Source organism: Lutra lutra, chromosome 2, assembly GCF_902655055.1.
Source record: "Lutra lutra chromosome 2, mLutLut1.2, whole genome shotgun sequence".
Lineage (NCBI taxonomy): Eukaryota > Metazoa > Chordata > Mammalia > Carnivora > Mustelidae > Lutra > Lutra lutra.
The window spans coordinates 100,169,693-100,187,207 of NC_062279.1; the positions used below are offsets into that span (position 1 = coordinate 100,169,693).

At 40.8% G+C, this 17,515-nt stretch overlaps 1 pseudogene; it reads right to left on the reverse strand.

The window, feature by feature from the left end:
* Positions 1 to 5,785: 5,785 nt before the first annotated feature.
* LOC125094111 (40S ribosomal protein S4, X isoform-like) lies at positions 5,786 to 6,676 on the reverse strand (annotated as a pseudogene).
* Between the last annotated feature and the right edge of the window lie 10,839 nt (positions 6,677 to 17,515).

A 17,515-nucleotide genomic window follows, 5' to 3' on the forward strand; every position in this document is an offset into this window, starting at 1 on the left:
TCTTACAGCTGGGACTCCAGAATAATCAAAATGTTCATAAACTAACACTTGAGTCCCAGCAGAGTGTCTTGCTTAAGATAACAAATGATGATCCTAGGTAAAGCCACGACAAGTCGAACTGATTCAGGAGTTTCACAATTATGCTTCTGGGTTATGTCCATTAGCTTTTGTTGAAAGCTTTTCCACTTGCTACTGGGGACACTTTCAGGGGACATTCAAGGACACAGTTGGAACTAGACATTGGCAGTTTACTGCAGGATTCTGGGGGGAACCCCACATCCTGCTAAATGCAACCAGAGCAGTTGGTGCCCCGCCCAGATTCCTATTCGAGGTAGGTGCCCCGTCCCTCAGTCCCTCAGCTGCTCTAAGTGGTAGCCGCTAACAGCTCAGGGTTGCTCCCTCCGTGAGAGGACGGCCCTCCACCAAACCGCAGCCATCTTGACCTGGAAGCTATGCTCTTCCCCACCCCCAACCCCCGGCGAGTCACTTACTGGCATGGAGCACAAATGGCAAGCTGTTCCTCTTTAGGAAGGGCTGACCATCTCTGTGACGAGATTCATGCTCTGGAGCTTCCCCTCGGGGCCAGGCTGAAGCTAAACTCCCGAGGAGACTGCATTCTTGCTTAGTTTTCCTCCTTTAACCTGTCCTGGTTCTCTCCCTCGTCTTCTCCTGAAAGAACTTGGAAAAAAAAAATCACTTGAAAAGGAACTCCCACCACAGTCTCTGCTTTGAGGGAGCCCTACCTAAGACACTAAAAACGTCTCTTTGGCCAAAATGGGACTGTGCTCCCGCCAAAGCACACCATGAACCTTAAGCCCCACCTCTTGAACTCGTGGCTGTTTCCTAAATACTTGAAACAGGTGAGTCTTTTCACTTGTGGTAATCTAGAGAGAGAGAGACTCAGTCCAAGGACTGCATCCTATCCATCCCTAACACCTGGCACAGTTCTGTCGGAATTCCTCATCTCAACCCTGACCCACAAAACCCTTCTCAACCTTTCCTAGTAATCATTAGAAAAAGACCCAAAACCCAGTAGGAAAATAGGCATAAAAGTCTTAATAAAAACAGCCCAATAAAATGGAAATAGGGACACAAAACAAGAGATGCTCATCCTTCCTCATAATAAGTGAAATACAAAAACTATGAGGATATACTATTTTCAACTATTAGATTGGGGAAAATTCAAAATATGATTTTCATTCTATTTGTATATCTAGTCCAATGATAGTGGGTTTTTCCCCCCTTGTTACAAATGAATTGTTGGTCTAAGAGACAGCCCTGTGGAGTTCCACTGTTGGGAAATGAATCTGATAAAGCTCTAGAAAACCCTGTATGGCGGTGGGTAAAAGGAGAGGGCCAATCTTAACTATTAACCCAAACATCTGCTTCCTCAACAATGTTAAATGTTATATTCCTTCCGCAGGTCTGAAAGAATGTGCTGTTTTCCTTACTTCCCCTGTTTGTCCTACCCAGGCAAGAATCCTTATTGTCACTTTTATCTGTTTCTCGCTTTCACCTGAAATCTTTCTCTCTTTAAGACCACAGAATGGATCACACCCTTCAGTTTGTCATATTTTTCCTACCAGTCTCATGGCAAAGCAAGATTAAATGGACTAAACATCTTCCCCTCTCACTCCGTGCCTGCTAGTTAGGTGTGTACTGTTTTCTCACAGCTCTAAGTGGTTTAATGCATTATTTTCCCCAAATATTCACTTCCTCTCTCTTAGAAGGATTGTGCCTCTTCACTCCAATCGTGTCAAGTTTGGTCTTGTAACTTGCATTGGCCAGTGAGCTATGAGCACAAGTGACATGGGCTGTTTCCACTCAGAAGCTCTAAGACCCAGCATGACCAAATGGGACAGGACATCCATTCCTTTGTATTTGACTCCCACACCACCCTATTCTTTCCTCTCATCCTTTCCCCTCCTGCAAGATCAACCCAGATCAGTGCATCCTAAAAATGGCTTGTTCCTTCAGCCTGGGTCCTGAAACAAAGATAACACAGAACAGAGGCACAAAGGACACAAAACAGGAGTGAGAAATAAGCCATTGTGTTCTTTTTTTTTTTTTAAGGTTTTATTTATTTATTTATTTTAAATTTTTAAATTTCTTTTCAGGGTAACAGTATTCATTGTTTTTGCACCACACCCAGTGCTCCATGCAATCCGTGCCCTTTCCAATACCCACCACCTGGTTCCCCCAACCTCCCACCCCCCACCCCTTCAAAACCCTCAGATTGTTTTTCAGAGTCCATAGTCTCTCATGGTTCACCTCCCCTTCCAATTTCCCTCAACTCCCTTCTCCTCTCCATCTCCCCTTGTCCTCCATGCTACTTGTTATGCTCCACAAATAAGTGAAACCATATGATAATTGACTCTCTCTGCTTGACTTATTTCACTCAGCATAATCTCTTCCAGTCCCATCCATGTTGCTACAAAAGTTGGGTATTCATCCTTTCTGATGGAAGCATAATACTCTATAGTGTATATGGACCACATCTTCCTTATCCATTCATCCATTGAAGGGCATCTTGGTTCTTTCCACAGTTTGGTGACCGTGGCCATTGCTGCTATAAACATTGGGGTACAGATGGCCCTTCTTTTCACTACAACTGTATCTTTGGGGGTAAATCCCCAGTAGTGCAATGGCAGGGTCATAGGGAAGCTCTATTTTTAATTTCTTAAGGAATCTCCACACTGTTCTCCAAAGAGGCTGCACCAACTTGCATTCCCACCAACAGTGTAAGAGGGTTCCCCTTTCTCCACATCCCCTCCAACACATGTTGTTTCCTGTCTTGCTAATTTTGGCCATTCTAAGTGGTGTAAGGTGGTATCTCAATGTGGTTTTAATTTGAATCTCCCTGATGGCTAGCCATTGTGTTCTTAAGCCCCTGAGCTTTGGGAGTCATTTGTTATCACTGTATAACCTAGCCCAGGGGTCTGCTAAGTCTATAAACTCCAGAGCCTCTCACTTTTTTCTATATCCCAAACAGTACCCAGCATCATCTTTTGCCTCCAGTACACATTCAATAAAAAATGGCAGAACAGAATTGTTCTCTTTCCCTTCCCCTTCCTTTCTGAACAATTTAGTCCAAAAGCCATTATGAGGGGCCATGGAAGGGAGGGGTTTTGTGAAGGCGTGAAGAGATGTGGTGACCCAGAGCAGGGTGTCAGAGAATGAGAAGGTGAGAAGGTGAAATAAGTAAATATACTATGGGTGATGGGAGTTGGGTATCTCATTATCAAGGAAGGGAGTTACAGATATGGAAACGGAGAAAATTATAATGAACCCTACATTGTTGGATTAGCACAGAAGATAGTACTGTGAACACGTAGTTTTCAATATATGTAGATAAACAAATATAATTGTAAATGTGTGTATATATATGAATTTCCTGCCTGTTCCCTGAAAGGGTGAAAGAGTGGCAACTCTCCAACAGAAATAACCACACCTAACACCTGGGTCTTCATTCTAAATATCATTCTCCACTAGGAGCATGGGGGGGGGGGATGGGGGAGTGTCGCTGGTGGGGAGAGGCCGGGGGGAGCTCAGTCGGTTAGTGTCCAACTCTTGATTTTGGCTCAAGTCCTGATTTCAGGTCCTGAGATCAAGCCCTGCATTGGGCTTTGTGCTCAGCACAGTCTGCTTGAGATTCTCTCTCTCCCTCGCCTTCTGCCCCTCCCCCCACTTGTGCACACACATGTGCGCTTATTCTCTAAATAAATAAAATCTTTTATAAATAAATAGATAAATAGATAAATATCATTCTTCAATAAAGGAATCAGTGATCCTTGGGGAAATAGCTGATTCCAGAGGTCAAACAGAAAAAGTAAACAATGAGCCTAGAATATGTCTTATTCAGCCATAACTAATAAGAAAGTGCTAAAAAAAAAAAAAAAGATGGGCACATGTCAAAAGGAAACAGAAACCAGTTTGAAGAGACACCTACTGGCTAACTCTAAGGGCATCAAAATAAATAATGAGAGTAATGAACTAAAACACATGAAACAATGGCAGAATCTATTATAAATACATAAATATTTAGATAGATAAATGGAGAAACTTAAGGTTTGATGAGGAGTAGAATATTTACATAATCTCTAAGTACCGCCCCTCAAAATATTCACTAATTACTAAGGAAACACAGTAAAAGGACGCTGGAGAAGGCTAGCAAACACTTTGTAATCAAGTGATCCAAGTTAACATGACAAGTAACAAAGCAGAGTAAAACATGGGTGCTGAGACACTGCCAGGGGCTACGATGCCATGTCCACAGTGGCCCCGCCAAAGAATCAGAATCAAGCCTATTCATGGGGATGCCTCAGACAGACCCAAATCAAAAGATCTCCTATAAAACGACTGGACTATGATCTTCACAATTCTCAAGATTATGGTAGTCAAGGGAAGATTTAAAAAACTGCTTCAGATTAGAGGCAGCTAGAGAGAAATGAAAACTAATGTGGCCAAGAAGGTCCAGAGGTGGAGGAATGGAGCCACAAGTCAAGGAAATTGGGTAGCCACCCGAAGAGGCAAGAATGGATGGTCCCCTCTTGCTTCCAGAGGGAACATGGCCTACTTACTGACACCTTCAGTTAGCCTTAGTGAAACTGGTGTGTTGGCTTGTTGGCCCGTTTGTCTCAAGAATGATAAGAGAAAAGAGTTCTGTTTTGAACAGCTCATGGTGGGGTGCCTGGGTGGCACAGTCTGTTACGTGTCTGGTTCTTTGGTTTCCATCCAGGTCATGCTCTCAGGGTCATAAGATCACACCCCTTGGGGGGCTCAGCCCTCAGCATGGAGTCTGCGTAAGCCTTTTTCTCCCTCTTTCTCAGTCCTTCCCCCTCTCTCAAGTAAATAAATAAATCTTTTAAAAATAAATAAATAAAAATAAGCAGCTCATGGTAATCTATTAAAACGACCACTGGAAACTAATATGGAATCAATCCCTAGTACTTAGTGGCTTGCCAGGACCTAGATGGTGCTTTATCTGCCTTCTCTTCATTACCAATGAGTTGAAAAAAGACTGGGGATATTCAGCGATGCCCATACCATCATGCTTGAAGATCCAAGCAAAATCACAGCTCTGCCCACTATTAACGTGGCTTTGTCTTCAAAAAGAAGGTTAACAACAAAACACTTCATAATCTTGAAGAGGTAGATGTCCTCGTTAATAATTAAGGATTAGGCTGTCTTTTTACCCACAGCTCTAAATGGTTTTACAGCTTTATTAAATTTCTTTTCCAATGGTAACAGGTCACAGGGGCATCCCTTGATCTAACAATTCAGCTATAGCAGGATGTAATAGTCAGGGTTCTCCAGAGAAACAAAAGCAACAGCATGTGAAGACTGAGATTGAGAGGGAGAGGGACAAGGTGAGAAAGAGAGAGATTGAGATTTATTTTAAGGAATTGACTCACATGATTTGGAGGCTTGGCAAGTCCAAAATCTGTAAGCTAAGCCAGCAGTCTGGAGACTCTGGAAGGAATTGCAATTTGAATCCAAAGGCAGTCACTGGCAGAATTCTTTCTTGCTTGGGGAAGTGAGTCTTTTTCTATTAAGACCTAAACTCTCCTGATTTAAATGTTAATCTCACCAAAAGAAACATCTAGAAAAATGTTTGACAGAATATCTGAGTCCCATGGTCTAGTCAAGTTGACACATTATCACATAGGAAAAAAAGAACCACTGTCATTGTTCTGGATATGTGTGTAGAATAAGAGCTCATTTCTTTGGATTTAAGGTCATTCACTTTGGTCTCATGTCTTTCAGTGATGCATATACCTTTTTATTCATGCTGTATTATCTTTAATTAAGTATAAAGACTTCCAATCACATCACCTAGAGACCATTTTATCCACTGCTCTGTTTGGCCACTAGTCTCTTGTCTCTCTTTTCAGCAATGGTGAGGTAGATCCCCTTTCCACAGGGAAGAGAAATTCATGGTTTGTTGCCTTTGCCAATAACACAAACACTGGAGAGTCATGTGGCAAAGCTGTTGCCACTGGCATCCTTTGCATGAACTGTGTCAAAAGAACTGGGATGTCTCTGTCTGTGGGTGATCACACCAGTTCTTCCCAGGTTAGCACCCCCAGTCACCACATACAGATTACCAGTGTCAAATTTGATGAAATCAGCAATCTCTCCTGTCTCCAATCAATCCTAATGGGGTGTCATTCACTTAAATGAGGGGATCAGGAGAGCAGATGGGGTGAACATCTCGGGTCGCCAGACGAGGGATTTCTTTTGTCCCACAAAGACCTTTCTCACTTTGCACAAGTTATATGTGGCCTCCTCAGGTGTCATCTGATGGACAGCAAAGCAGCCCTTGGTGCCACGGATCAAATGGAAAGTCTTTCCAGTCTTGTCAGTGTTGATGACCAGCAGGGTAGGTTATATCAGTTCGGACCTTGCCATCAATCTCAATAAAACACTGCATACAGATCTCCTTTCCTTCATCTCCTGTTAGGGCACACTTAAGTCTGTTCCTTAGGAAAGTGATGAGAAGGAGACGTTCTCTCTGCTTGTGGGGATCGGTGGATGCAGGAGGGACAAACACACCAGCTAGTTTATCAAGAGTGCAATGCTTTGTAGCTGCTGCATTCTGGAGACGCTTCTTGGGACCATGATCATCTGGAGATGCTGCTTGAGACCCGCTGGGCACGAAAAGCCAAAGATGCATAGACTTTTTTTTTTTTTTATTTTTTTCAGCATAACAGTATTCATTATTTTTGCACTACACCCAGTGCTCCATGCAATCCGTGCCCTCTACAATACCCACCACCTGGTGCCCCCAACCTCCCACCCCCCACCCCTTCAAAATTCTCAGATCGTTTTTCAGAGTCCATAGTCTCTCATGGTTCACCTCCCCTTCCAATTTCCCTCAACTCCCTTCTCCTCTCCATCTCCCCTTGTCCTCCATGCTATTTGTTATGCTCCACAAATAAGTGAAACCATATGATAATTGACTCTCTCTGCTTGACTTATTTCACTCAGCATAATCTCTTCCAGTCCCTGTCCATGTTGCTACAAAACTTGGGTATTCATCCTTTCTTTTTTCTTTTTTCTTTTTTTTTTTTTTTTACAGCTTTATAAACATATATTTTTATCCCCAGGGGTACAGGTCTGCGATTCGCCAGGTTTACACACTTCACAGCACTCACCATAGCACATACCCTCCCCAATATCCATAACCCCACCCCCCTCTCCCAACCCCCTCCCCCCATCAACCCTCAGTTTGTTTTGTGAGATTAAGAGTCACTTATGGTTTGTCTCCCTCCCAATCCCATCTTGTTTCATTTACTCTTCTCCTACCCCCTCAACCCCCCATGTTGCATCTCCTCTCCCTCATATCAGGGAGATCATATGATAGTTGTCTTTCTCCGATTGACTTATTTCGCTAAGCATGATACCCTCTAGTTCCATCCACGTCGTCGCAAATGGCAAGATTTCATTTCTTTTGATGGCTGCATAGTATTCCATTGTGTATATATACCACATCTTCTTTATCCATTCGTCTGTAGATGGACATCTAGGTTCTTTCCATAGTTTGGCTATTGTAGACATTGCTGCTATAAACATTCGGGTGCACGTGCCCCTTCGGATCACTACGTTTGTATCTTTAGGGTAAATACCCAGCAGTGCAATTGCTGGGTCATAGGGTAGTTCTATTTTCAACATTTTGAGGAACCTCCATGCTGTTTTCCAGAGTGGTTGCACCAGCTTGCATTCCCACCAACAGTGTAGGAGGGTTCCGCTTTCTCCGCATCCTCGCCAGCATCTGTCATTTCCTGACTTGTTAATTTTAGCCATTCTGACTGGTGTGAGGTGATATCTCATGGTGGTTTTGATTTGTATTTCCCTGATGCCGAGTGATATGGAGCACTTTTTCATGTGTCTGTTGGCCATCTGGATGTCTTCTTTGCAGAAATGTCTGTTCATGTCCTCTGCCCATTTCTTGATTGGATTATTTGTTCTTTGGGTGTTGAGTTTGCTAAGTTCTTTATAGATTTTGGACACTAGCCCTTTATCTGATATGTCATTTGCAAATATCTTCTCCCTGCATAGACTTTTCTTTTAACCTGGTTTTCATTTGTCAGAGGAAAAGAAGCCTTGAGCATCATCCAAGTTTGGGCTCTTTTTGCCATAATGACTAATGCATTTTATAACTACCTCGTTCGCATAAAGGTATGTGGGAAATTTCCTTCCTACACATTCGTGGAGGAAGAACATTTATGCTCATCTGCTCATACAGACCTGGATCAAGAATCTAGAATCAAGAATCAAGAAAGGCTGCTCTCAGGACCAGATCTTTTTTTTTTTTTTTTTTAAAGATTTTATTTATTTATTTGACAGAGAGAGATCACAAGCAGACGGAGAGGCAGGCAGAGAGAGAGAGAGAGGGAAGCAGGCTCCCTGCTGAGCAGAGAGCCCGACGCGGGCCTCGATCCCAGGACCCCGAGATCATGACCCGAGCCGAAGGCAGCGGCCCAACCCACTGAGCCACCCAGGCGCCCTCAGGACCAAATCTTAAGGGAGCTAGAGAAGAGACCTAAGATGTGAAGAGGTTTTCACCTCAAAGTTTTCAACTGGTTTCCTTAGGGAAGTAGAATCCATTTGCTGTAGAAAAGAAAGATCAGAGTTCAGCTGTGGCAGAAATAACCACAAGCTACTCATTCTGTTTCAGAACATCATACTGTTTCTTCTGCCAGGGACAGAAATGATACTCATGTCTTGGATCCAGCTTCTAATCATGTAGCCATGAGCAGGAAAACGAATGTCAATCCTTGATGGGGCTGAGAATTTCTTTGCCCTCATGGCTTCTTGGTTTCTCAGGAATATCAGCTGGGCAAGGATAGGAATCTCCAGCAAGTAAATTAAGGGGATAGTGAAGCGAGCCAGACAATAATCATAATCATGATTAATTAAATATCTATTTTGTACCAGGTGCTGTTCTGGGTGCCAGGGAGACAGGATGACAAAACATGACTCTGGCTCCTCAGTCTAGTGGGAGCAGTGGGTGAGAGAGCTACCTGAAAGGAGTTGACAAACACAGAGGAATGCATGACTGTCTGTGAGGGTCAAGAAGGGTTTCACAGAAGACGTGACTTTTGACCTTCAACTTGGAAGATGATTTAGAGCTCAGCAGGAGGAGTAACAGGAAACAGAGGATTCCAGAAACTTGGAGTTCATTTTTTATTTACTCTTTTTAGTATTGATTATTGAAGTACTGAATATTCACTTAGAAAATATGCAATTTGCCAAAATATTATAAAGAAGTAAAAAAAACAGGGCGCCTGGGTGGCTTAGTCATTAAGTATCTGCCTTTGGCTCAGGTCATGATCCCAGAGTCCTGGGATCCAGCCCTGCATCCGGCTCCCTGCTCAGCGGGGAGCCTGCTTCTGCCTCTCCTACTCCCCCTGCCCGTGTTCCCTCTCTCTGTGTGTCTCTATCAAATAAATAAATAAAATCTTTAAAAAGAAAAAAAACTAAAAAAAAAAAATGACTCCAAAAAATGACCAATAATGTTGATAGCTAGAGAAAATACTGTAGCAATAATTGCTTTGCCATAATTCCTTATTTTCTTTTGCTCTGCATTTTTATATAAAAAATTATGTAAAATTGTTTATACTATAACTTTGTATATTTATATATATACATACATTTATATTTATGTATAAGCTATAAATTTATAACTTTGTATATTGTTCATTCCCAAAACATGTTCTATCATGAAAAACTTGTTAAACCAATATTTGATAGCTTCCTAAAATCTTACTAGATTTATCATAATATATGTAAGCATCAATCTATTGTGGATTTTTGTGCTCCCAATTTTCACTCATATAAAGGATGGCTTTGTGTGTAAATTTTGTTGTATTTTAGAAGTAGAAATCCTGGGTTGAAGTATATGAACATTATTAATGCTCATGATAACTAGCCATATTGTTTTCTAGAAAGTCTGCAGTAATTTAAATTATCACTAGTAAAGAATAAAAGTGCCTTTCTTACCAAAGTCCTGTCAACACTGCATAGAATTTTTTAACGGATTTCAATAGATTCAGTAAAGTGCACTAATCTCAAAAGTCTAGCTCAATAGAACTAGTATAATTTTTAAATATTTGATAATTTAAAAGGAAAAATTATATTTCTTTTATTTCTATTAAAATTAAATGTTTTATTATGCTGATTAGACTCTTGAATTTGCCCTTTAGTGAACTGGTGGTTCATGCTATTTATCTATTGAGGTCTGAGTGATGTGAAAAATCTGAATGTTCTATTTATATTTGCTGTGGATATTTTTCTCAGCTTGCTGGGTTTTTTCTCTGTAAAGTTTTTGGCAATCAAAGCTTTTATTGTTTCTATTGTTTGTGTGGTCAACTTTTTCAGTCTTTTCCTTTTTGGTTTTTTCAAGTAGAATTCAAAATATTTTTTAGATTTCTTTGAGACTTTTTCTTTGACCCATGGGTTATTTAGAAGTGTGTTGTTTAAAATGCAGGGACTTGGGGGATCCAGCTATATTTACATTATTGATTTCTGGTTTAATTTCTTTGTTTTTTTTTTTGTTTAATTTCCTTACTATCTGGGAATATTATTTGTAAGATTTCTGTACTTCTGAATTTATTAAGGTGTGTTTTATGATTGCGAGCATGGTCTATCTTGGTGAATAATCCATGTAAGAGTGATGCTGCTGATGCGGGATGATGTATGCTATACATGTCGGTCGGATCCAGTGACTGATAGCTCTGCTTGGGTTATCTGTATCCTTACTGATTTACTGCTTATTTGATACATCAGTTACTAAGAGAGGGCCGAAGATGTCTCCAACTCTAATAGTGGATTTGTCTGTTGTTCTTTTCAGTTCTATCAGGTTTTGTTGTTGTTGTTATTAAATTTTACTTATTTGTCAGAGAAAGAGAGGTTGGGGGGCAGGCAGAGGGAAAAGCAGACTCCCCACTGAGCAAGGAGCCCGATGTGGGACTCTATCCTGGAACCCTGGGATCATGACCTGAGCAGAAGGCAGATGCTTAACCCACTGAGTTACCCAGGTGTCCCTCAGTTCTATCAGTTTTTGATTCCTGTGTTTTAATGTTCATTGTTAGGTGCATATATGTTTAGGGTTGTTATGTCCTGTTGGAGAATTAAGCCCTTTATCATATATATATATATGTAATGCCCCATTTCATTCCTGATAACCTTCCTTGCTCATAAGTTGGCTTTACCTGAAATGAATGTAGATATACTCCAGCTTTCTTTGATTAACGTTAGCATAGTAAAGCTTTCTCCATCTTTTACTTACAATCTATCTGTTTACATATAATGTAGGTTTCTTACAGTTAGGTCTTATTTTTTTAATCCACACTGACCGTCTCTGTCTTTAATTGGTGCGTTTAGACCATTCACAGTCAGACTTTCAAAGTAAAAATCCAGAGGGTTCCCGGAGATAAAGGACACCAAAATGAGGGACTCCCACCAGACTCTCCCACTCATATTAGTCCCCAGGACTTTCCCATTCATATTAGTCCACAACTCAGGCTCTGGAAATTCATTTGAAATTATCATTTAAATCTTTGGGTGCATGGGTGGCTCAATCCATTAAGTGTCTGACCAGCACAGGTCAAGATCTTAGGGTCCTGGGATTGAGCCCTATGTCAGGGCTCCCTGCTCATAGGGTGTGGGAGGTTTCTCCCACACCCTATGCCCCTCCCCTGCTTGTGGGCATGCTCTTTCTCTCTTTCAAAAAAAAAAATCTTAAAAAAAAAAGATACACTATACAAACTTTAAGAAAAAAAAATTTAAAATGGCAAAGAACTGAAAAGACACTTAGCCAAAAGAGATCTCCAAATGACCAATAAGCACATGAAAAGATGTTCAACACGATGTGTCTATAAGGAAATGCAAATTAAAACCACAGTGAGATGCTACATCATACCCACTAGGGTGGGATGACTATCAAAAAGATAGACAATAACTAGTGTTGAAAAGGATGCAAAGGAAATGGTACCTTCATACGTTGCTGGTAGGATTAAAACCCTACAGCATATTTGAAAAACAGTTTGGCAGCTCCTCAAAAAGTTAAACATAGAGCAACCATATGATCTAGCAATTCTACTCCTACTTAAACAGCCAAGAGAATTTAAGCTGTATGTTCATATAAAAAATAGTATGTGAATGTTCATAGCAGTATTACTCATAGTAGCGGAAAAGTGGAAAAACCCAAATATCCATCAACTGATGATTGGGTAAACAAAATGTTGTCTATCAATATAGTGGAATGTTAGTCAGCTATAAAAAGAAATGAAGTATTTTTTTGTAAATTCCAGCGTGGTCAACATACAGTGTCATATTAGTTTCAGGTGAACAATATAGTAATTCAACAGTTCTGTATATTACTAGTGTTTATCATGGTAAGTGAGCTCTTAGTTCCCTTCACCTATTTCACACATCCACTCTCCCCGCTCCCCTCTGGTAACCATCAGTTTGTTCTCTATAGTTTTGAGTCTACATTTTGGCTTGACACTTTTATTCTTTTTTTTTCCCCCTTAAATTCCACATATGGGTGAAATCATGTGGTATTTGTCTTTGACTTATTTACTTAGCATTATACCTTCTGGATCCATCCATGTTGTTGCGAGTGACAACATTTCGTTCTTTTCTATGGCTGAATAATATTCAGTTTTGTACATATACCACTTTTCTTTATCGATCTGTGGATGGACACTTAGGCTGCTTCCATAATTTGGTTATTGTAAATAATGCTGCAATAAACACAGGAGTGTATACATCATTTTGAGTCAGTGTTTTGTGTTCTTTGGGTAAACACCCAATAGTGGAATTACTGGATTATATGGTAATTCTATTTTTAACTTTTTGAGGAACCTCCATACTGTTTTCTACAGTGGCTGCACCAGTTTGCATTTCCACCAACAGTGCACAAGGGTTCCTTTTTCTCTGCATCCTTGTCAACACTTGTTTCTTATGGTTTTGATATTAGCCATTCTAATAGGTGTGTGGTGAAATCTCATTGTGGCTTTGATTTGCATTTAAGAGGAGTGAAATACTAATATATGCTAATACATGAATGAACTTGAATCCACTCCGCTAAATCAAAGAAGCCAGACATAAAAGGCTATCTACTATTTCTAGGAAATGTCCAGAATTGACAAATCCATGAGACAGAAAGCAGATTAGTGGTTTCCAGAGGCTGAGGGAGTGGGAAATGGGGAATGAGTACTATTGGATACAGAGTTTTTTGGGGGGATGAAGAAAATGTTCTGGAATTCAATAGTGACAAAATTTTGTAAATATACTAAAACCTAACAAATTATACATTTTTTAAAAGATTTTGTTTATTTGGGAGAGAGAGAGTGAGAGAGAGAAGGAGAAGGGAGAGGGTCAGAGGGAGAAGTAAACTCCCCTCTGATCAAGGAGCCTGATGTGGAACTCCATCCTGGGACTCCAGGATCATGACCTGAGCTGAAGGCAGTCGCTTAACCAGCTGAGCCACCCAAGTGCCCCAAGAGTTATACATTAAAAATCAATAAATTAAGAAAGATAAGATTCAATCTATATTATAAACAGTCCTCACCATTTTCCTCCAAAGGAGGAAGACACATGATACATATGCTATTTATAGAGAAATGAAGGCACAAAGTGGACAGCCTAGCTGCCATCATCTTGATCAGAAATATTGGGCACCAGCTTTAGGTAGAACATGTATGAACCATGTCCTTACAGAAGGCAATTCAGGAAAGGACATGCTCTCCCTTCATCACGGGGAGGTTCCAGGATTAACACAGAGGTTATTTCTATTTAAATAAGCAACTAATAGAAACTCAGTTGACTTTGACCACTTACTTAGAAAATTGCAGGCTTATTATGATTTCTTGTATCAGAATTGGCTCTTAGTGCAGCTGAAAACATTAAATCTACTCTGTGCTCACCATTTGTATAGCTACACAGAGTAGCCCCCATTTCCATGGGCAAAGGGAATAAAATTCCAGAAGTCAGACTTGAGCAACTAATACGTACCATAACTGATGCTTTTTTCTTTGTCCAGATCAAAGAACCAATGCTTCAGCATGAGTTTTCTTTTAACTGGGAAGAGAAGAAAGGTTTCCTCACTTCCCATTCCCAAGAAAAACAATGTTAGAACAGAAGAGCATTTAAAAAACAAAACAAAACAAAACAAACAAACAAAAAAAACAAAAGGAAAAGCAGAGCAGAAGTATGGCTTGAATCTTATTTTCCTTATTTTATTGATTTTTAAGTGCACAATGCAATAGATGTTATGTATTCACAAAGTTGTGTCCCGAATTCCAGAAAGTTTTCATTGCCCCCAAAAGAAACCCTGTACCCCCTAATAGTCATTAAAGCAGTGAAGAAAATGCACATGGTGTCCTCATGAAGATTCCCTCACAGCACAGTGAAGGACTGTACTATGGCTGACCTGCATTCCCAGGTGCTGGAGGGGAGACAGCCTCACCTGAGCCCCACCTGAAGGAACAGCCATGTGTAAGTTGTATCAATGACTCGAAATCAGATCAAGTGCTTGTATCATTTGCTTTCCCTACATTTCTTTTCTTCGTCTCTCCTGCTCTTTTTCCATCTCTGCTGTTTCTCCTCCTTTGCCATGACCATCTCTTCCACCATCCCCTCTCTCCTTACCTCTCTTTTTCATGCTCAGAAATACTGAGGCCTCACTGACTCTTCTCCCCATTTCCATCGCCTTCTCTAGGCTCTTCTTCCTCTGCTCATCTCTCAAAATGTTGATATTTTATGTCTGTGTGTGCATATAAAGAAAGGCAGAAGTAAGTTTTAGTCTACATGACTCTCTGGTTGGCCAAGAACAACAGAAGCTACAAATGTCCCTTAAATATTAGTCCCCTCCTCTCCTTAAAATAAACCACTGGTGCTCAGGTGAATGAGGAAAGTCAGATAAGGAGTTACTGAAGTATTCAGTATCAGAAAAGGAAAATCTCCTTAGTCTCTTTTATGGTTCAATACAGAGTTATTCCCTGTGACTGGAGATGAATTATTCTGTATTTCCCATGACTAAGCTGATTTTTAATGGGGGGAATGATTTTTTTTTAAAGATTCATATATTGAATTTTTAAAACATAATTTCCAAAAAAACATTTAAAAATATAAAGAAAAACCAACAAATGAATGTGCTAAGTTCACTTTCAAAAAGAAATCGTCTATGCTTTTCAAAAGGTGACAACATGAAATTGGGCACAGAACATTGCACGTGACCATGAACCTCTCCTGCTCCCTGTCCTCTCTGCGCTGCCAACGAGCCAGGGCCTCGAAGGTACGAGTGCCCCGGGCTGCTGAGGACACCGCAACACGCCTGCCCTTTCAAATGTGGTCAGCTTCACAAGCTCAGTTCTTGTGAGTGTTTTCTTCACTCAAAGGCATATTGTTGCAAAAAAAAAAAAAAAAAAGACTAGATTCAGAGAGAAAATTAGAAATGACCAAAGCTGCAAAAGCAAGACAGGAGTGCCTTTGAGCTCAGCAGGCACGTGGACCAGTAGCCCTTCATGAGATCTCTGTGAGGGAAGGGCTCAGCTTCTAAAACAGTGTAACCGTTCAGCTTCAAAACACCACAGAAATTTAAAACACCCTGTATCTCCAACATATTCATATATCTTTTGGGTGAACAACAACAAAAAGTAACTTCAATTACCCCATGTCTACCCAGTTTCCTCACTGAAGCTTATTCTGGTAGAAAATCTGGAAGCTCTCATCACCAATGCCTTTATAATAGCACACTGTCACAATTTAAAAAATAAAGACGAGTGGGGACAATAAATGCTCCCACCCAAGAGAAGATGCTCACAGCAAATCCCAGTAGCCCTGATACTTTTTTCCCAACCGTGATTTATTTATTTATTTTAGAAGATTGTTTATTTATTTGAGGGCAGGTGTAGGGGTAGAGGGAGAGGGAGAGAGAAAGCCAAGCAGACTGTGCTGTGTGTGGAGCCCAATGGAGACTTGATCTCACGACACTGAGATCATGGCCTGAGCTGAAACCAAGAGTTGGATGCCCAACTGACTGGGCCACCCAGGTGCCTCTCCCAACTATGATTTAGAAGAACTGAACTGGAGGGACACCTGGGTGGCTCAGTCAGTTAAGCATCTGCCTTCGGCTCAGGTCATGATCCCAGGGTCCTGGGATCGAGTCCCACTTTGGGCTCCTTGCTCAGCAGGAAGCCTGCTTCTCTCTCTGCCTGCTGCTCCCCCTGCTTGTGCTCTTTCTCCCTCTCTCTTTCCTCTCTCTGACAAATAAATAAATAAAATCTTCACAAGAACTGGACTGGAGCATTTCTTTTTCTTTCTTTCCCTTTTCTTTTTTCTTTTTAAGATTTAATTTATGTATTTGAGATGGAGAGGGAGAAAGAGAGAGCACAATGGGATTCTATGCATCCATAAGCAAAAATGAGGATCTTCTCTATGTACTATAACAAACGCTTTCCTGGCATTTGTTGTCTATTTAGTATATTACCACTAGTTTTTCTTAAAGAAGAGGAGAGGAGAATTCACATGTGTCTATATCTCTAGAAGAATATGTTGTGGCTGATGGGAAACAAAGAGTGGCAACTGGAATTCAAAATATTATCTTTATTATTGATAAAGCTCATATCGAAAACACAACTTAGGTATGTGTCAACAGTGGGTTTTCCAATACTGAACCCAGAAGAAAACAGTTTTGCCCACCTGAACTGGCCCCCTACAAGCCTCCCCATGGAGCCAACCCTGTGTATTTTCCAAGATGGAGTTGTAGAGTAAAAAGTCTGTTGCTGGAGTTGTCTTTGCTCACAAAAGGAAGGAGAAGGAAAGGACTGAGCTCCATACACCATTTTTTCTCCCAAACTCATCAGTCATGTAACTCACTCCATTCTGAGGGAAGAGGAAAGGAATAGGACCAAGGCCTAGAGAGTTTGGGGGAAAAAAAACCTCTTCACGTAAACCCTGTGGGTGAGCAAGAAGTGTTTTTTCCCATCTGGGCCCTAACAGGGAAGACAAGAAATGGATAACTCTGCAGGGCTCTAGAAATAGGTGCTAGATGATGACGGAACATGAACTGAAGGAGACCCTATTGCATTTAAAAAATATTAACTACGGGATTGTATTTCCCATTCAAATGTAAATAAAAATAAGGAAAAGTATCTTCACACAATTCTGTGCAGGTAATTGAGAGCTGCAAAGAAAGGACAGAAGAAACGAGACCACATATATACATCGCTTGCTTCATAACCGGTGAAGGGAATGAAGTTTTACCTGATTGGATATAGTTAGAAAACTTTTTTCCCCATAACAGTTTGGTGTCACAGAAAGGATGGTCTCTCCAGCCATGTTTTTGGACCTTGTGCATGAAATGAATTGTTGGCCCACTAAGCGGCCACATGCAGGGTTTAAGAGGGCAGCTGTAGACCTGTGTGAGGGATCATAGGTCTAGAGACGGATGCAATATCATGAAGAAACACCTCCCAGCACCTGAGCTGAAATCAAGAGTGAA